Here is a 23192-nt window from a genome sequence, read left to right as displayed (position 1 = left end):
TTACATCTTAGTATCTCAGTTTTCTGAGGTTAATAAATATACACAATATTAGGGAAGGAGATAAAATACTGTTAGGGCTTCATTGGTAATATAACTTGCAAGAGGATGAAGAAGTGTTATATTCTCCTCCTAGTTTTTAAAGTTCTCACTCCATACCTTAAAGTCATCTTTCTCAAAATTGTGTTCCACAGAAGATTTTCTTTATAATAAAAGAGGGATTACTTTGTACTAACTTTTCTCATCATACAGATTAATATTTCTCTACATACAATATAGAAAACTGGTTGGCTTTGTTTAATTTGGTATTTCCTAGTATGATTTGATGAGAGAATTGATTTTTTTTTTCCTCATGATGCTACATACCAAATTCCTGGAACTTTGTGTATGTGTGTGTGTGTGTGTGTGTGTGTGTGTGTGTGTGTGGTGTTGGGGATTGAGCCAAGGGCCTCATGCATGCTATGCAAGTGCACTACCACTGAACTACATCCCCAGCCCATTACCAGCTTTCTGAATGACTGATGAAACATATGAGAATAGAACTTCTAAGGCTTCATTGGAAGAGAAGATCACTGAATTTAGGAGAAATCAAAAGTATTTACAGTTATGGCATAAGATCTCATCTGGAAAACTAGAGTCTTAGATAATTTTTTAAGTTGTGGATGGACACAACACCTTTATTTTGTATATTTAATTTTTTTTTGGTGTGGTGCTGGAGATCGAACCCAGTGCCTCATGCATGCTAGGCAAGTACTCTAACAGCCACAACACCAGCGAGTCCTAGATAATTTATAAATATGCACAACTTTTTCAGAAGTGACAGTATATAGCCTCTACATTTTAATAACCCCCAAATAATCACTAATTTGTATTTGTCTCATTAATTTATTCTGCTTGATATCTTTCTGTTTTTATTGGCTTCTTCTATTATATTTTGGCTTATTACTTATCTTTTATTTTCCCTTTTCAAACCTTAACTTCTCATTTCACTCAGTGTGGGTGTTTAAGGGTGGAGTCTCCCTTCTTCACAAAACACCTTGGTAGGTGCAGCTTTCAATAGTGGTGACTCATAAATGACAAGACTAGGTACACTTCAAACATTGATTATAAAGACAGCAGCAAGTTATTGCTTGATGAAGTTGGATTTATTAATAGATGAGATAATCCAGTTGTTATAAAAAGTTTGTCTTGTAGTTTCTTCGAAACTTCTTATAATCCTCTCATTTATTAACAATTTTCTGAATGCAATCCCATCATAATACAGCTTAGAGAAATTTCTATATCCATACATCATAGAAAAAATAAGCAAATTACAAAGAAAATTAAATATAAGATAGCAGGATGAGAGTTCAAATAAGATAGAAAAAAGGAAACTTTATGTCCCACCAACAAACAAACAAAACAGAAAAAAAGAAACTCTGACTTTCATCCTCATGCAAATAAAAGAAATGCAGTAAAAAAGGGATAATGAAGACATGTAAGGCCAAAATAAGAAAGGTCAATTTGAGAATAGCTAACAAATATTGCATAACATAAAGGAAATGGTAACATATAAATATGTCTGGAAAGAAAAAAATGATAGAGAAAAAGAACATGTTTCTGACCCTCCCCCCACCAACAGATGGGGAAGAAAATCTGTTCGTTGCTGATGCCAAAAGACAAAGACTCCTACTGAATATTTCATTTTTCCCCTAAAATAAAGTAGTTGAGCGCACAAATTGGAATAGACAATCTCCCTACAAAAATAAAGTGAAAATAAATAAAAATATCTATGACAGCCTTGCCACATTGGGACCTATACAATTCCAACCTGGAATGGGATTTTCTTGTGAATGTTATTAATTGATTTCTGTTTCTAGTAATGGCAAGGTAGATCATTTGGGCCAACTTTTTTTTTTTTTTTTTTTTTTACAGAAAATAGCTATAAATTATGGATAAAATGCAAAAAAAAAAAAGAAATGCTGTTGAGAAAGTACTAAAAATCTGGCAAGAGAGTAAAGAATTTCCAGGTCAAACTAGAAGAAAAAGCAGGAGCCCAAAGGCCATTGAAGGTCTTTCCCAAATCTGAAGAAACTGGAACTTTAGTTTTAATAGCCAGGGTGACATAGCCTACCTAAGCCGGAAATCTAAAAGGAGACTCTCCCAATTTTAAACTGAAATTTCAAAGGGGTCACAAGTAAATTGGCTTTTGAATATATTTTTAGTTGAAATTGATGTCCCATGGATGCCAAAACAAAACCCAATCTCTATAGCACTGAATTTAGTCTAGCATGATCCAGAACAGATAGTCTTTTGATGTTTGGTATAAGCAAATGTGTATTTTCTTTTCAGAAAGCACCTTTCATATCAAACTCAAATTATTCCTACATATAAAATTTCAAAGATATTTAGTATCAAACTGCCAATCAGAAGCATGATGCATGAGAATAACCACAAATTCCAGACAACAGAAGAGAATCACAAAGATTCTAGATATTGGAATTATTAGTCAAGTGTTATAAAACAACTATGCTTTCAATGTTTACCTAAATAAAAGATAAAAAACTTAACACCAAAAACCCCAAATAACCAATCAAATGGGCAAAGGAACTGAATAGGCACTTCAAAAAAAAAAAAAAAAAAGAAATACAAATGGTCAACAAATACTTGAAAAAATATTCAACATCACTCGCAATTAGAAATGCAAATTAAAACTACATTGAGATTCCATCTCACTCCAGTCAGAATGGCAATTATCAAGAACATAAGTAACAATAAATGTTGGCAAGGATGTGGGGAAAATGTTCACTCATACAATGCTGGTGAGATTGAAAATTGTGCAACCACTCTGGTAAGCAGTATGGAGACTCCTCAGAAAAAAATGGAATGGAGACATTATTTGACCCAGCTATCCCACTCCTTGGTTTATACCCAGAGGACTTAAAATCAGCATACTACAGTAACACAGCCACATCAACATTTATAGCTGTTCAATTCACAATAGCTAAGCTAAGGAACCAAACTAGGTGCCCTTCAACAGGTGAATGGGTAAAGAAAATGTGATTATATATATATATATATATATATATATATATATATATATATATATATTTAATGGAATATTACTCAGCTTTAAAGAAGTATGAAATTATGGCATTTGCTAGGGCTGGGTGCAGTGGTGCATGCTTGTAATCCCAGTGATTTGGGAGGCTTAGGCAAGAGGATCATAAATTCAAGACCAGCCTCAGCAATTTAGTGAGGTCTTCAGAGACCCTGTCCCAAAATTTTAAAAAAAAAAAAATGTAAAAAGGGTTAGGGATGTAGCTCAGTGGAAAAGTGCCCCTGAACTCAACCCCCCATAAACACCCCCCACCAAAAAAAGACAAAACTATCTGTGCAAACAAGAAAAAATAAAAAGTGACAGACTTGGAAAAGAACCAGTTAGAACTTCTAGAAATTAATAAAGATAGATATATAAATATATGTGGAAATATTATGGACTAATTCATAAATTTAATAAGTTATTCATAGCTAAAGATAATTGGTATATTTTAAGATGAAGTCTGAAAAAATTACCCAGAATGCATCACAGAGACGATAAAGGATGGAAAATACAAAATAGATATTACGAGAGATGGAAGATTTTTTTTATTTGGTACCTGAAATTGTATCCAGGGGTGCTTAACCATTGAGTCACATCCCCAGCCCATTTTTGTATTTTATTTAGAGAGAGTGACTCACCGAGTTGCTTAGGGCCTTGCTAAGTTGCTGAGGCTGGCTTTGAATTTGTAATCCTCCTGCCTCACTCTCATGAGCGGCTGGGATTACAGGCATGCACCACTGCATCCAGCCAAAGTGAGAGAGAGACAGACAGACAGACAGACATGGAGGAATTAATAACTACCAAGCAAAATTCTACAATAGACACACCAAAATAATAAGCAAGGAATTAAATCACACTAATAGAAACCCATTTAACTACAAAGACTATAGGACAGGTAGATCAAAAGAAAGGAACTACAAAAATACTAGAAAACAAATAGTAAAGTAGCAGCAGTAAGTCCTTACCTATATACAATTACATAAGTGTAAATTTATTAAATTATCCAATTAAAAGATACAGAATGACAAAATGGATAAAATAACAAGAACCAACTATATACTGCTTAGAAGAAACTCACTTAATTTCTAAAGACATGCAAGGAACCGAAAGTAAAGGTATAGAAAAAGGTATTCCATGTAAATGGAATCTAAAAGAAAGCAGAAGTATATATACTTATATAAGATGAAACAGATTTTAAATGGAAAGCAGTAAAAAGAGACAAGTAAGGTCATAATATAAAAATAAATGGGTCAATTCAGCAAGAGGAATATATATATCCATCCAACATTGGAGCCCTTAGATATATAAAGCAAATATTAATAGACCTAAAGGAAGAGACAGACCTCAATACAATAATACTATGGGACACCCCATTTTCAGAAAGGGGAAAAATTAAACAGACAGAAAATCATTTAAAAAACAGCAAGGTTAAACAGCAGCCTAAAGCAAATGGAAAGATACCTACAAAACATTCAATTCAATAGCAGCATAATATACATTCTTCTCATCAGTATATGGAACATTCTCCGGGAAGGATTACATAGTAGGCCACGAAACAAGTCTCAACAAATTAAAAAAAAAACTGAAATCATATGAAGTATCTTTCTATCCACAGTGCAGTAAAACTAGAAATCAGTAACAAAAATTTTTAGAAATTATACACATACATGGAAATTAAACAATATGCTCCGGAACAACCAATGGATCAAGAAAGAAATGAAGAAAAGAATTAAGAATTAGAAGAAAATTAAAAATTTTCTTGAAAAAAATGAAAATGGAAACACATTATAAAACCTATCAGAACAGAAGCAGTACTAATCAATGTAATAGTAATCAATGTAATAGTAATCAATGTCTCTATCAAAACCACAGAAAGATAGGGCTGGGGTTGTGGCTCAGTGATAGAGTGCTTGCCTAGCATATGCGATGGACCTGGGTTCAATCCTCAGCACCACATAAAAAATAAAATAAAGATATTTAAAAAACACAGAAAGATATCAAATAAATAACCTATAATTATACCTCAAGAAACTAGAAAAACAAGAACAGATCAGACCTAATATTAGTAAAAGAAAAGAAATAATACAGATGAGAGCTGAAATAAATGAAATGAAGATTTTAAAAAATCCAAAAGATCAATGAAATGAAGAGCTGGTTTTTCAAAGAGATAAATAAAATTTAAAAACCCTTAGCAAGACTAACAATGAATAAATAGAAGACTCAAATAAATAGAATCAGAGATGAAAAAGGAGATATTACAACTGATACCACAGAAATACAAAAGCTCCTTAAAGGCTATTATGAATAACTATATGCCAACAAATTTGGTAACCTAGAAGAAATGGACAAATTCCTTGACACATACATCTTACCAAGATTGAATAATGAAGAAATTGAAAATCAGAACAGATCAATAACAAGTAATGAGATTGAATCAATAAAAAAAGTCTTCCATCAAAGAAAATCCCAGGACCAGATGGCTTCACAGCCGAGTTCTCCCAAACAGTTAAAAAACTAATGCCAATTCTTCTTAAACTATTCTAAAAAAAGTAAACTGGAGGGAATCCTTCCAAACTCATTGTATAAGGCCAGCATTACCCTGATAACCAAAACCAGACAATGATACAACAAAAAAGAAAGCTGTATACCAATATTCCTGATAAATATAGATGCAAAAACCCTCAACAAAATATTAAAAAGATTATTTACCCAGGGATGTCCAGGTGGTTCAACATATGCAAATCAATAAACATGGTATAACACATCAACAGAATGAAGGGCAAAAATCATATAATCATTTCAACAGATGCACAAAAAGAATTTGATAAAATTCAACATCCATAAATGATAAAAATTCTCAAAGAGTATAGAAGGAACATATCTCAACAAAATAAAAGCCATATAAACAAACCAACAGATGACATCACACAACATGGGAAAAACTGAAAGCTTTTCTCTCTGAAATTGGGAACAAGGCAAAAATGCTCACTTTATTACTTTTATTCAACATAGTACTAGAAGTACCAGCCAGGAAAATTGGGAAAGGAAAAAAATAAAGGGCATTCAAATTGGAAAGAGGGAAGTCAAATTGTCACTGTTTATAGATGACATGAACTTACATTCAGATAACTTTAAAAATCCCACCAAAAACTTTTGGAACTAATAAATTCAGCAAAGTTGAAGGATAAAAAAAATCAACATTAAAAAATCAGTAGTGTTTCTATGTGCCAATAATATTGTCCAAAAAAGTAATACCATTTACAGTTGTTAAAAAAATAATAATACCTAGAAATAAATTTAACCAAAAAAGGTGAAAGATCTCAGTTCTCTATAATGAAAGCTATAAATACTGATAAAAGAAATCAAGAAGGACATACATATATACACACACACACACACACACACACACACGGAAAAATATTCTGTGTTCATGGATTTGAAGAATCAGTTTTTTAAAAAATGTCTATATTACCCATGCAATGCTACATCATGTATAGAGAAATGAAAAGTTGTGCTGCAATTGTGTACAATGAATCAAAATGCATTCTACTGTCATATATACCTAATTAAAATTTTTTAAATGTTTATACTATCCAAAGTGATCTACAGATTCAGTACAATCTTTATGTAAACACCAATGCACAGAGCTACAAAATTCATGGAACTAGAAATTCACAATTCACAGAAGTACAAAAAAAATCCTGAAATTTGTTTGGAATTCCCAAAATCCCTGAGTAGCCCCAAACCATCTCAACTAAAAAAAAAAAACAAAATAAAACAAAAAACAAACAAACAAACAAAAAAAAAAAACCAAGGCAGGAGGCATTTCACTAGATGATTTCAAAATATAAAAAGTTATAGTATTCAAAACAGTATGGTACTGGCATTAAAAACAGACACAAAGACCAATGGAACAGAACACCTCACATAAATTCACCCATCTATAGTCAATGGATTTTCAACCATGTTGTGCTAAGTGCATGCATTTGGTAAAGGACATTCTTTTCAGTAAATGGTGCCTGGAAAAATGCATATTGACTTGCAGAAGAAAGAAACTAGACACTTATTTCTCACCAGTTACAAAAAATAAACTCAAGGGCTGGGGATATGGCTCAAGCGGTAGCGCGCTCGCCTGGCATGCATGTGGCCCGGGTTCGATCCTCAGCACCACATACAAACAAAGATGTTGTGTCCGCCGAAAACTAAAAAATAAATATTAAAAAATTCTCTCTCTCTCTCTTTAAAAATATAAAAATAAAAAAAATAAACTCAAGGGCTGGGGTTGTGGCTCAGTGTGATAGAGCACTTGCCTAGCAAATGTGAGGCCCTGGGTTTGAGTCTCAGCACCACATATAAATAAATAAAATAAAGGTCCATTTACAACTAAAATAAATACATATTTTTTAAAAGTACTCAAAATGAAATAAAGACTTAAATACATATTTTAAAAAATACTCAAAATGAAATAAAGACTTAAATATAAGACATGAAACTTAAACTACTAGAATACAACATAGGGAAGATGCTTTAGGACATTGGAATGGTCAAGGTTTTTTTGGCCAAGACCCCCAAAATTACAGGAAACAAAAGCAAAAATAGACAAAAATTACATCAAACTAAAGAGCTTCTGTGCAACAAAGGAAACAATGAACAGAGTGCAGAAATGAATGACCTATAGATTGCAGGGGGTGGGGTGGATATTCGAAAACCATACATCTGACAAGGGGTTAATATCCATATAACTCAAACAACAACAACAACAACAAAATCAAATAATCTGTTTATAAAATGGGTGAAAGATCTAAAAAGACTTTTCTCAAAGGAAAACATAAATGGCCAATAGATACAAGAAAAAAAAATTCCCAATCACTAATCATTAGGGACATGAAAATTAAAGGCCCATTGAAATATCATCTCACCCTAGTAAGAATGGTTATTATCAAAAAAACTAAAGAAAACAAGTCCTAGTAAGAATATAGGAAAAAAGGGAATCCTTGCACACTGTTGGTGGGAAGGTAAATTAATATAACCATTGCAGAATATTATATAGGGATTCCTCAAAAAATTAAAAATAGAAATACCATATATTCCAACAATTCCACTACTGGGTATATATTCAAAGGAAATGAAATTGGTATATAGAAAAGACATCTGCTTTGCTATGTGCATTGCAGCATTATTCATGATAGTCAAGAAATATAATTAACCTAAATGTCCACCAATTGAGGAATGGATACAAAAAACATGGTATATGTACAAAATGGAATACTATTCAGCCACCAAAAAGATGCCTGTCATTTATGACAACATGGATGGAATTGAGATTATTGTGTTAAGGGAAATAAGGCTGGCACAAAAAGACAAGTACCACATGATGTCACTCACATGTGGGATCTACAAAAGCCGATCACACAGAAGTTGAAAATAAAATAGTGGTTACCAGGGGCTGAGGATATTGGGAAGGAACAGGTTATTGGGATAGTTTGGTAAATGGAATAGAAGAAATAAGTTTTGGTGTTCTATTGCACACTAGAGTGACTATGGTTATAACAATGTATTGTGCATTTCAAAAAAGCTAGAAGAAAGGATTTTGAATGTTTTCATCACAAAGAAATGATAAATGTTTGAAGAGATAGATATGCTTAACCTGAACAAGCAATGAACTTGCAAAGTTCAACAATAAGAATACATCCCCTTGAAAATGGGCAAAATGTTTGAAGAGACACCTCACTGAAGAAAACATGCAGCCAGGCGCAGTGGTGCATGCTTGTAATCCCAGCGGCTCAGGAGGCTGAGACAGGAGGATTGTGAGTTCAAAGTCAGCCTCAGCAATGGCGAGGTGCAAAGCAACTCAGTGAGTCCTGTCTCTAATGGGGCTGTGGATGTGGTTTAGTGGTTAAGCACCCCTGGGTTCAATCCTTAGTACCAAAAAAAATGATAATTATCATTAGTTAGGGATATTCAGATTTAAACCACAATAAGGGCTGGAAAAATGGCTCAGTGGGAGAATGCTTGCCTGGCACATGCAAACAAACAAACAAAAAACAGAATGAGATACCACCACAACTATTAAAATGCCTAAAATTTAAAAAATACTAACCATACAAAGTACTGACATGCCACTGAAGGGAATGCACAATGAAAACAGATTTTCATTTTCTTTTCAAGTTACAAATACACTTATGTGTCACAGTAACCCTTCTCCTAAGTATTTACTATTTACTCTAGAAAAATGAAAACTTACCTTTCTATACAAAACCTGTACATGAACGCATTAGCAGCTTTATTTACAATAGCAACAAATTGGGAACAATCTGAATAGTCTTCAATAGGTGAGTGGTTGAACTATAGTATATCCATAAAATAAAATGCTACTCAGCAATAAAAATGAGCTAATAGATACATGCAACTACATGGGTGAATATCAAATGCGTTTTTCTAAGTTAAGGAAACCAGACTAAAAGTTTACATATAATATAATTTCATTTCTATGACATTCTGGAAAAGACACAACCATAAGGATGGAAAATAGTGGGTGACCAAAGGTTAGGAAAGGGAGAATATTTGACTACAAAGAGGCAGGTTGATATTTTGGGGTAAAGGAGCTGTGCTGTATCCTGGTTGTAATGTTAGTTATACAACCCTATGCAGTTGTCAAAACTTAGAAATCTATATTCCAAAAAAGTGTATTTTACTGTGTATAAATAGAAATAAGCAAAGAGCAACTCTTCAAATGTTGCATACACCCCAGAAATAAAGTTTAGCATTATTAGATTCCAAGGATGGAGCGATCTTGTAATTCATTCCTTGGAAACCCATATTTGTTTTTTTTAAAGGCAAAAATTTACCACATTCTTTTTTTTTTTGAACCAGTTAATCTACACCAGAAGCAAATGAATCATTTCAGAAGCATTCTTCTCAAGAAGTCCTAAGTATGAAGGCATGAATAATAATTGTCAGGGAAAATTAGTAGATCCCTCTATAGTATCTCTTGCATTTTATCAGAAAATCTATAGGACTTTTGGAACTACAGCATTTGAAAGATCTTGGCTCAGGTAAGCCCTTTTATTCAGTTTCATAAATGAAGGGGCCACTTGGAGAAAATGCTAGTGCTTGTGCTATCATACATATAACTGAATAATTATATTTGAAGTCTGCTGAATTTGCCCATCACACAGAATTTTCTTTAAGAGTAACATGTTGTTGTTTAGAATTGATAGCAATTCTCCAAGTCATTGTAGAACTACCAATAAAGATTGATATCCTCATGGAAACTGCACAATACATAGACACAGCATACACATGCCAACAACACTTGCATGGTTTCATCAACACAGGTAGATACACACGTGTACATATACTCCTACAGGTACACACATATAGATACATCTAGACATATAAGAATGCACACATGTAAAATACACAGCACACACATATACTCTCAGCATGCAAATGCATAAAGCATGCTTCCCTTCACCATGCACATATCTTCTTTTTTCTCTTAAAAATGTAGACTATCTCTTAAAATCCAGAGGGTAAGAATCATTTTTGAAATTTCTAGAGTCTATCTTAAATAAAGGAAGCTTCTGTCTCATATTCTTTTGGCAATAAGCTGGTTATAAATGAAAAACAGAGAAAGGTTTAGGCAAGATACGGGCTTCTCAGATAAATTCTTTAATAATCTCCAAATATAATCCATTAGGATTGGGAAGTTCACTTTTGTAACAGAATCACCATGCTACCTACCTACTGCCCTCAGCCCTAGCCAGGTTCCCAGTTTTCAGCTAACACTAACTTGTCATGTGTGAATGAACCAACTTAGAAGTGGATCTTCCAGGACCTAGTCAAGCTGCCCCAGCTGATGCCATGTAGGGCAGAAACAAAAGGCCCTGTCAAGCCCTAGTCAAACTTCCTATTTTTGAGCAAAAGAAATGGGTGGTATTGTTTAGAACCACTAAGTGTTGGGTGATTTGTGGCAATAGATAACTTGTGAGGGCAGAATAAAAAGATGTTGAAATTATTTTATCTTTTCTCCTTTGATATTGTGTCTTCTTCACACTGCCATTCCACAAACTCTTCCATACTCCACAATTCACTTTGCACAAACACACACATATCAAAAAAAAAAGAGCCTGATTATTGTTCCAGAATAGCACAGAGGAGAGATAAGTGGAGGGAATTTTAGGTAGAGAGGAAGGGAGAGAATGAACTCATGAGTATGATGAGCTTGCATTGAGTAGTAAATGCAAGAAACCATTTCCAATATTTTGATCAAGAAGTTTAGTGAGTGACAGTTTAGGGAAGGCATGTTCAGAGGCAGATCATCAGGGCAGAATATGAGGAATGCATACTTAAGTGGATTTCAACAGTTTGTGGTGCCAATTTGGAGGTGCCACTGCCACAAAATGCACTTGTTTTGCTAGAGTTGATGAGCTTATAGGTGGACATGTGGTCAAGGTAGCAAATTCAAACATATGACAACAAAATTCAGAGTGAGGACAAATCCTCTATTCTAAAAATTTGCCGAAAATAGTGAGGGATAACTTCTCATGGCATAGAATAAAGATAGAGAGTGTTTATCCACCAAGGATAGTCCAAAACAGGAAAATTTGACAGGACAAAGAAGCTTACATTGGTGCATTGGCCAGGGTCAGAAATTGGGTATTTAAAAGTCCATGGAGCTGAACACATAGTTTTTCCTTTCATCTTATAAAGGAAATATCATCATATAATATTCATTAAGTTACTCTCTCAATAATTCTGTTAACAAGTATTTATTGAAGATATATTACGTGCTAGGTACTAGAAATATGATGGCGAGCAAAACAAACATGATCCCTGCCCTTAAGGAGCTTACATGTTAGTTGGGGTGAGATAAAAACCATTTAGTGACACAAATGTTTAATTATAAATAATGAAAAATGTTATCAAGTACAGAGTTCAATGAGAGGGTAAATCAGGAAGCCAAATGTATAGCTTCTGCTCTGTGGATTTACAGTCTTTCTTCTCCCTTCAAACTTATTCACACCCTACAAGTATACTTTGATAGACCTTAACTTTACTACTTGACTTTTTGAGCACTTATAAATGATTTAAATTTATTTATGTACATAAAACTTAGAAGGGACTGTTAAAGTAGGTAAATAACAAACATTCAAACTGAAAGGTCTTTAAAATTTCACCCAATCTCTGTCATCAGGTTTCATTCAGGTACTGGGGATGTGGATAAAACAAAGGAAACAAATGATACAACCTCTGCCTTCAAGGAACTCAGGCTTAACTGGTGAAACAAAGGTAATCCACATGGCATGGAATCCTTCCATGAGATATACCACACCATCATTAAATCCTAGATTGAGTTGAATTGGCCTTAGATGGAGAAACTCAGGGAAGCTATGATGAACCAACCAACCTGGTGTCATGAAAGGAGGCTCTGTGGAGAAGGATGGTTTGGAGAAAGGTGTTGTTATTTTTCATGTCTGGCTACAGTGTGGAAAATACAGAAAGGAACATTCCAGGTTTGAGAATTCTAGACTAGGATGGTATTTACCATTCTAGATTCAGAGGTGAATGAATGCAGGTGATAGAGGTAAAGAAGTTGTTACCTTCATAAAACTTTATTTTTATCAATGGTGGTAGGTGGCAAATTGGATGATTTCATATCAGAGTTTTTAATGAGTATGACCCAGGGCTGGGGATGTGGCTTAAGCAGTAGCGCGCTCACCTGGCATGCATGCGGCCTGGGTTCAATCCTCAGCACCACATACGAACAAAGATGTTGTGTCCGCTGAAAACTAAAAAATAAATATTAAAATTCTCTCTCTAAAAAAAAATAAAAAAATAAGTATGACCCAAACGGGAATGACAGAAGAGATATAGGACTTGCATGAGAGGTGAAGCTATTTGACCTACCATTTTTAAAATGCATGAATATTTAAGTGTGAACACATGCTCAATATAAGTTTTTATCCTGTTTATTCTACTATTAGATTGGATATCGCAATCACATACTATCCAGAAATGTTAGTTTCATATGATTCAACCTAGTAGTGGATCATTAAACATTTGTAATTGTTCACCACATCCATCATCTCTAGGCAGTTCTTTACTCACTGGTATTTTGAAGTCTAGTAATTATTAAAACTATTTTGTTGTTTATAGTTGTTGGATGCTGTGATGGGCCACATAGAACCTTCTTCAGAAGAAATCCTCCCCACTCTCTCTAGAAAGCCTCTGGGGACTTCACGATAGATAGTCCTCAGCTGTTGGTCATTTTAGGAAACTGACTTCAAAGACTACCTTCTCCAAGGTCATGACCTCTTTCCAGGGAAGATCACACCTAAAGACAGATTCAAGAGGAAGGATGAAGGTCTGACAATCTCACTTCAACAATTCAAAGAATTGTCCAAGCTTTAGAACTCCTTGTAGGGGCAGCTGAGATTTCCACTGACTTCATGACACAGCTTAACTTTGCTCTCCTCCTGGTCTTTTTGTTCTCTTCCACAGGTGTTGATCCCTAATAAGTCTCCTGCACTGTAAGCCTTGTCTTGGAGTCTGCTTCCTGGGGCATCCAATCTACAACAGTTGTTGCCAGATCTGAGAAAGCAAATCTGAGAGTAGATTTAGGAATTGGATCATCTACCACTCAACTGGCAATGAGAATCCCATGACTGTGGTAGATGGAATATAGCCTTTGGCATGAGGTGCAGTACCACTGTTAAAATTTCCACTGCTGGTGAAACGGGATGGTATATCCATGGAAATAAATGCCCCAACTGATGCTATGATTCAGAAAATTTAAGAAATGTGAAGAAAATAACTCTGAAGGAGATGTACTGTCAAGCAAGCATGAAAACCAGAAACTCTAATTATGCTTCTACAGAGACCCTTATCTTCTCCAGATAGAGGGTAAAGAAGACTACAGACCAGTCCCTGGACTTTGAAGAGTAAGAAAGTTCCAAAGATAAACTTTTAAATTAGCCACATCTGTTATGTCAAGTTTATGACCTGTGGCTGGTAAAGACTAGGACCCTGACACAAGGGAGGGGGAAATGCTAGTGGTTGATATGCTCAATATCTTAAATCTTCAGATTTACCTAAAGCCTTTGGGCCCAATTCCCTGTAAAAGGATAGGTCTCTCCAGTTGCTTGAGAATGATATGCAGGCTTTTCCCACACAAGAAAACATAGGTCCCCATCCACTCATGACCTATCTTTATCACACTTCCGGTCACTAGACCAATAGCTGGTTAAGACACATCATAGCCTGACCAAGGAGATGCTGGCCCTAAAGGGACGGAAGGGACTCCACCTTAAAGGAGTGATCTGCAGTTCTTAGTCCACACATATTGGCATGCGTTAGATAACAGAGGTTTATTGATTTGGGAGCAGTCTTCTAGGAAACAGCATTTAACTCCTTAACAAGGATTCCAAGAATAGTCCTAAGGATGGATCCTTTTCTAAACATGGAAAAAGCAATGGTCCATCTTAAGTTAGACAGAAATGCCAGAATTGCTGTGCCACATAGTGGAAAACTGTGTAGCAGAAGATGTAATGCTAGAGTGAATATATGACATAAATGTAATATACATGTACATAAATATATATGATCTATAACATATGTGATATATATGAGATTATATATATATACTATAATGTATATAATGTATATATAATCTCCAGAAAACCTCCTGGAAGATATATTTATTTGGGGGACTAAGAATACACCATTTATCAAGGAAATCAGAAATGTGATGATGAGAGGGGACACTACAAAAATATTTTATGGTTGCAAAACATCTGATGGGTGATCGTGATGATAAGGCATGCTATTACAAGTATGGCCTCACTGATATAAATGGGAATGATAGCATCCTGATACTTCAGTAGCCAGGTGGCAGTGGTATAAACCTAAGAAGCCCCATCAATATAATTATACTAATGACTACAAGTTTGGAGTAAGAGATGGGAAGGCCTGGCTTTTAAAGAGCAATGGAGATATTTAACATAGAGTGGCATCATTAGGGGAAAAACAGAAGGCAGGTACTAAGTCTCTAAAATCAAATGATCAGTCACCCCAATAAAAATCCCTATTTATTTCACAGCTACTGGACTTGAGTCAGTTTTTGGATCCAGAGCCTAGTGACTGAAGGAAAGGTAACTCACTAGGAAGAAGGACCCTTCAACACCAAGGTAAGTTCAATCATGATTCCCCTAGTCCATGCCTAGAGGGATCTACAGTCATTCACTTAGGTAACTGTACCAAAAAGAAGGGGTGATATCCAAACATTTTGAAGATTGTTGGGTACAGGATCCAAGCTGATATCAACACCTGAATACCTGAATAATCTTTATTGACTCTCTGTTAGAGTTCGGGTAAGTGGGGTGTGGATTATAAATACAGTCATGAATCACAGTGGTTTTCACTGGGTCCGAAGACCCACCCAGTAGTCATTTCTTTGGCCCCAAACCTATTGAAATGGACTTCCTTAGTAGGTGGTACAACCACTAGGCTGTGAGCTATCATATAGTGGGAAAGGCCAAGTGAAAGCCTCTAAAACTGATATCTAATCTTCAGGGGAATGACAGAAATTAAGACTACCCTTAAAGACTTAAAGGATGTAGGGCTGATGGTCACCATCATGTCTTCATTTAAGTCACCAGCCGATCATTTTAAAACCTGTACAGATCCTACAAGATAAACGAGAACTATGGGAAACTCAACCAAATAGTAACCCCTATTTCAATGCTTGTGCGTGATGTAGTATCTTTGGTAGATCAAATGAACATGATATCAGGTACATTGTATACAGCTATTGATCTGGAAAATGCATTCTTTTCCACTGCTATCAGAAACATTTTATATTCACTTGGAACATAAAATTTTGCAATCTTGTCTCAAGGATACATTAATTCTCCTGTCTTCCATCCTAAAATAGTTCAAATAGACCTATATCAGTTATGAACTCCATAGAACATCACGAGTCCACTCTATCAATGGCATGCCAATTTGGTTAAGCAAAAAGTACCTAGAACATTTCCAGAGTTAAGATACATGCATTCCAGAAAGTGGAAGATAAACCATATACAAAGGAGAATAAAGGGAAGGGAGGGGGATAGGAATAGGAAAGACAGTGGAATGAGTCTGAAATAACTTTCCTATGTAGATATATGAATATACCACAGTGAATCTCACCATTGTGTACATCCACAAGACTGGAATCCTAATGATATATTCCATGGTTGTACAAATATATCAAAATAGATTCTACTGTCATGTATAACTTAAAAGAATAAAAAGAAAAGAAAAATATTTCAAGGGGCTGCCACACAATCAACAACAACAAAAAATGTAGGATTTCAGTGGTCGAAGGTATGCCAGAAGGTATGCCTCAACAACAACAACAACAACAAAGAAAACACGGATTTTTTTTGTACATTGCCCCTCTTATCACAAAGGAGCACAGAACTTTGCAGGTCTCATTAGGTTCTGGAGGTACCTGGAATAGTGCTCACACACTGGACTAAAGCTATGACCCATAGGTTGGGTGACACTAATACCTTCTGGCTTTAAGAAAGAGATCTATAGCAGGTTCAGACTATGATGCAAGCAGCCCTGCTCTTAGGGCCATATGACCTGGCATATCCTATGGCATTAGAAGTACCAGTAGTAGGAAAAATTATGTGAAATTTATCTCCAGTCAAAGAGCCGCAATGGAGACCTCTGGGCTTCTGGAAAGAAGCAATGTCTTATATACTTTTCAAAAAATGACTTCTGGGGTTGGGGGTATAGCTCACTTTTAGAGAGCACATGCTTAGCATGTGTAAGACTCTGGGTTTAGTCATCAGCATGTGCATGCACACACGCATGCACATGTGCACACACACACACACACAAGCAAAAACAAAAAATGAAACAAACAGAAACTCCAAATTCCTGGCATGACCTGGTAGAGATGGAGTGTCTGATCACTGCATCTCTAAGTGATCACAATGCCTGAGTAGCTCATTTGGAATATTACCTGTCTTCTCCAATTGTTTTTTGCAAAGACAATTGGATCTCAGTGATCCCTACTCACCTGCTGGATGAGATATTTTGTCTCTACTTTCCAAGCCTTCCTCGGACCTGCAATTCCTGCCTGATATGCTGTCAGAGCAGTGGTATGCTGATAAGTGTTTAACAACTGCCTTTCCAAAACAGAAAGCTATGATTTGTAGTATTTGCCAATTTCCATGGTGCAAATACTCCCACCACAACCAATTTCAAGCTACCAATATAACATCACTGAATGCTGAGTAGGAATGAGATATGAAGTAGTACATTATCACATATCTACCACACAGATGCAATAGATGTTAATAATGTTGAGAAAACAGGTTGCTGGAAAAATTTAGGGAAATAATTAGGAAGTGATGAGTTTGGGGTATTCGTTACCTGTGTTTTTAATATAACCCATTTAATTATAAGTTTACATAATTTATTTTAATATTTGTCTTCCATAATTATCTCATAAAATTCCTGAAAACTTAAACATTGGCTCTTGGACCAGAATGAGTTAAGTCTGGTACAATAGTGGAAGCTTTTCACCCTGTGTAATTTTTTAAAAATATTTTTTATAGTTGTAGATGGACATGATACATTTTTAAAATTTTACTTATCAATTTTTATGTGGTGCTGAGGATCAAACCCAGTGCCTCATACGTCCTAGGCAACCACTCTACCATTGAGCCATAACCCCAGCCCTACCCTGTGTAATTTTTACTAGGTGTAGAAGACTTCCAAGGAAATGTATTTTTTAGTAATTTTCATCTAGCATGTATATTTTTCAATTTGTACAGTAGTGACTGAGCATTTTATTTATCTTGAAGATTTTTATCATTAAAATGTATCTCTTGGGGCTGAGGCTGTGGTTCAGCAGTAGAGCACTCGCCTAGCACGTGTGAGGCACTGGGTTCAATCCTCAGCACCACACAAAAACAAATAAATAAAATTAAGGTATTGTGTCTAATTACAACTAAATTTTTTTAAAAAAATAAAATATATCTCTTAAAAATATTAATGAGATTCATTGTGGCATTTCCATACATGCATTGATCATATCCATCCACACTCCCTCTTGGCACCCTTCTAAGTCAATGCTTCAGTGACAATGGTATCTGACTCTCTTTCAATTTTTCCTATTATTTCAATGAATTGAGTCTAGAGAGCTTACCATACTAAAAAAAAAAAAGCCTTTCAAAGGAAGCAAACAGGTATTTTTTTTGCATATTGTAGGATCACAATAAATATTCATTAATTCAAACTCATATTTTACATGCTAAACATGAGTCAGGATCTTTAGAATCCAAATTAATCTAATAAGCTATTGAGATGCAACATATTCTCATTTTAACTAATATTAGAGTTATAAGAGTGATAAAAATGGATGTCATGAATGGACCTAATACAATTTTTTAAAAAATTCATTATTCTACTTTCTGATGCTTCTTCAACCCATTACCTAATACAAAAATTCATTACAACTTAAAATGCAAACTCTTCTTAGCCTTGGAATACTGAAAAGCAACATTAAATCAATTTAAGTAGATTCCTAACAAGGCATGATTAGTTTCTTCATTTTACTAATTTCATACATTAATATTCTCAACTGATTTTATCCCTGGATATATGACATCACCAAAATTATAAATAAGGAACTTTCATCAAGAACATAACTTTATACTATCTCCAAAGTACTAACCATTAGAAGAAAATATGAATATACTGATAGTACCTCAACATTCAAGAAGCTATCTAGCTTAATTTAACAGAGTTCTGGATTAATCTTGGCAAATTTTGAGTACCAACCATATATCTTAGAGTAAATATCATCTCTATTGGCAACATACTTGCTATATTACTTTCATCTAAACCATTGAAATAAAATGATTATCTCCAGGAAATATAAGTATTAGGCCTGTTGAAAGTTATAATTAGCTAAATGTGTGTGTGTGTGTGTGTGTGTGTGTGTGTGTGTGTGTGTGTGTAGGGGAGAGAGAAAGGGGGAGAGGGAGGGAGAAATGTGTACATCTGTGTGTGCATGTGCAAACACACACACACACACACACACAAACATATAGATATCTAGGTCACAGAGCAAAAGTATTAAAAGAGATTTTTCCCTCTTCTTGTAGTTTCCATTTTCTGATAGATTTTAAATATCAACAAATTTTCCTAATAATTAATGTCTATACAGAGAGATTAACATTAACTAATGATATAGGAGGCCTCAGGTCCTTTGTGGTTTAAAGGATTGTCTGGGATTATTACATATATATCAGTTGAAGATTCCACTAATTACCTCATTTCTTCCTAATTGGTGTCTTACAAAATAAACTAGATACAATGATTAGCAATACTAATTTTTGACCTCTCTTAATGTTTATTTAAATTTAACAAATACTATAGTGTGTGGATGTGTTTTATTTCAAGTGTTTTTTTAGACTCGAGTTCATTTTATAGCAATATTAAATTTTTACATAAGTAAAAATATTGCCAAGATGTAGGCTATATACAAAAGAATCTTTTATAAAACCTGTTAAATTAGTACAAAACATCTGTGTGTTATACTACTAATGACTTAATAACATTTTAATATTATTCCAAAAGAAAAGAAAATAGAAATATAAACAACGGTTTGTAAATTGTGAAACAACACTTAAATTTCTACCATCTACTCAAAATGACTTATACTTTAACATGGGTTTTCGTTATCAGTGGTGATGATGGTTGTGTTACTAACCTATAGGAAAGTGAAAAAGGAACTAACTGATTATATATACCAAATAGAGCAGAATGTGCCTCATCAGTTTTTCCACATAAAGATCACTCTTGGGTGAGGCACAGATTAAATTAGTTCTCTTATTAAATCATCCTTAGCAGTAACAATATAGTCTTTCATCTGTGTCAATGCTGTTGATGAAGCATCAGTGGAGTATAAGTAAAAAGTAATCTGAGCTCTGAGGCTCATGTCTCCTTATCTCTAATGGCTTCTGTTGAAGATGTACATAATACCTTTTTTAAATTTTAATTATCAATTTTTATGTGGTGCTGAGGATCCACAAAATGGGATTTTGTTAAGGTTTGTGCCCCCCAGATCTCCTGAAAATCAAAGGGAGATCAGTAGAGAAAAGGGACCAAGGAGTGCAGATAGGGAGGAAGTGCTGGGGAGTGATATTGGCCAAATTATATTGTTATATTGTGTGTATGTACAATTATGTAACAACAAATCCCATTATGTACAACTATAACACACCAATAAAAATGTGAAAAAAACTCAACAACAATAATAAAAAAGGATTCTGTTCTCCTTTATAAGATTTAGTACCGGCTCTATAGGGACTTTGTCATGTGGTTAGACAAAAAATTTAGATCATAATAAGGTAACTATAAAACTAAAACAAGTTACCATTTTCAACCCACTGATTTGTCAAAACTCAACAATATTGTTATAGATGTGGGGATAGTAATGTGCATTCTTATATGTTGTTGACAGAGAATAAGTAGTACAAACTGTATGAAAATTTGAGAATATCTAACAAAATCATCCAATATATAACCAGTCATTACATTCTAAGAATTTTTCCAAAGCAAACACCCCAGGCAAAATAATATATTCAAAGATATTCATCATGGCTTCATTTGTATTAAGAAAAGATTAGAATCAACCTAAATATCCATCAGTAGGGAATTGGGCAAGAATATATATATGTATATATACATATGCCTATATACATATATGCATATATACACACACACATATACATATACATACATATGGAAGGATTTCTAAGTTATATCTTTAAGTGGAAAATTAAGGAATACATTGAACAAATTCTGCTGCCATTTTCTGTAAAAGTATATACATATATTTATATGTCAGGGTATGCATAGGACAGTGCTGGAGGGTACCCAAGAAACTCTGGACTGAGTGTCTGGAGGAAGGTAAGGTATTGATAGGGATGCTTGTTTTTCATTCTAAACCTTTTCTTAAAAAATAGTTTAGTTGTAGATGGACGCAATACTCTTATTTATTTATATGTGGTGCTAAGGATCAAACCCAGTGCCTCACGTGTGCCAAGCAAGCACTCTACCATTGAGCCAAAACCCCAGCCCTCATTCTAAACCTTCTTGAAGTTTTATCATTTGCTGTATTGCCTATACAAACACACACTATTTTTTAGAAAAAGAAAGGCAATGTCTGGTGAGTCCTGTTTCATTCTTCCTAGAAAGGCCAGATCTGTGTCTGTATTCTATACACCAACTGGTTGAACAGACCATCAAGTCCTTCATTAAGATGGAGCATTTTTACAGTGAGGGAATGTTGAGAAGAATAATGGAGAAATAAAAACACTGGGAAATAACTTTTTGATGATTCTTAACTGTTTTAGGTTTTGAATCTTTTGCAAATCTCTTGAGATGTATGGCTTTATCCCAGGAAAAATGTACACAATCCTGCATACAGTATCAGGTTTAGGGACCCTCCTGGAACCCATTTGTGAGCCCAGGCTAAAGAACCACTGCTCTAAAACAAAAAATGCAGTTTCTTTCAGGGCCATGGAAGCTCTATTTTAGTTCTTAATAAAGAAGTATCTGGTGGGGGGGAGCTGGGGTTGTGGCTCAGTGGTAGAGTGCACACCTAGCACACATGAGGCACTGGGTTCAATCCTCAGCACCACATAAAAGTAAAATAAAGATATTGTTTCCACCTGCAACTGAAAAAGAAATATTAAAAAAGAAGTATCTGGCAGAAAAGTTTTATCTTTTCTCTTTATTTAATATTTCTTTATAGGCAGATAGTGTAATTGCATTCCAGTGCTATATAGCTAATTGTCACATAGCCATGATTTCCTTTATTCTTAAAGCTAGTTTAAAAGCTGTGATATCTGGCATCTATTAGTATTTTGATGCCTGTGACTCTAGTAAGAAAGTTAAAAGCAAAGGTCAACTCACTCCAGTGGGATAATTTGGCCATGACAATACTGACCTCCAGCAAGGTTACCCTCTTTCCCATACATTTTTGGATCTCATATGACATAAAACCATCCTGGAAGTAAAACTGGAGATTCCATACCCAGCCACAAAGCAGATGGTGAAGAACTCTTATACCTAATGTATGCACGGCCTATTTCACATCCAGAATCTTATCTTCTTCTCCTTGTTCATCTAAGGTCTCTGGAGTCCCCATACCATTTATTTCCAAGAATAAGAATACTCAGAAATGGAAAGGATTACTGTAGCAAATTGAGACCGATTTCACCAGCTGAATTAAGATAGCTGTAAAACTCACTTATCTTTAAAGAAATAACTCAAAAGGAGCTTATCTCTGATAATGTCTATAAAACTATGTAATTTTCTACAGAATTTTCCTTTTATAACATTTTATTATAGACAAAGTAGGTGAGTTCCCATAAAACAATAATGGAGACTCCAGCTATAGAAGCAACATATAGCTAACTTCAACATTAGGACATCCTTTCTCCACCATCTCTACAACTATTTTGATTTAATGTAGGATTTTTCCAGATCCACATTATTTTCACCTATTTTCCTATTCTCGTGAGGGGAATAGGAAAGGAATACTTTCAAAAGTCACAGCTTGCTTTCTAAGTGATTTCTGAAAATTTCAACAAAGGTATGAAACCTAGATCTATGTTTACATTGGCTCCTATCCTGCCATGCAATGCTGCATTTACAAGGATAGCAGTGCACCATGAAATGCAGTCACTTGTCCAAGGCGATTCTGCTATATTTAGATGGTTGAGCCAGGATTTGAATCCAGGGCCATGTGGTCCCACTATTCACCAAATGCCCTGTAATGGTTTCTGGCAAGTCTACAAACTATTGGTTTTGTCCATCAATTTAAAATTCTTTAGATTTTAGTATGTGTCAGGATCAATTGGGTTAGGGATGTAGCTCAGTGATAGAGTGCTTGCCTAGCAAGCACTGGGGCCCTGGGTTTGATGAACACCACAAAACAATAACTACAAAACCAGATCCCTGAGAGTGCATCTAGGGAGGAACCCAAGAATTGTCATTTCTAACAAGGTCCTAGATGCTGCTGGTCTGGGAACCA

Source organism: Callospermophilus lateralis, chromosome X, assembly GCF_048772815.1.
Source record: "Callospermophilus lateralis isolate mCalLat2 chromosome X, mCalLat2.hap1, whole genome shotgun sequence".
In the NCBI taxonomy this organism is placed as follows: Eukaryota; Metazoa; Chordata; class Mammalia; order Rodentia; family Sciuridae; genus Callospermophilus; species Callospermophilus lateralis.
The sequence above is the reverse complement of the archived record's forward strand: the minus strand, read 5'-3'. Positions refer to the sequence as shown.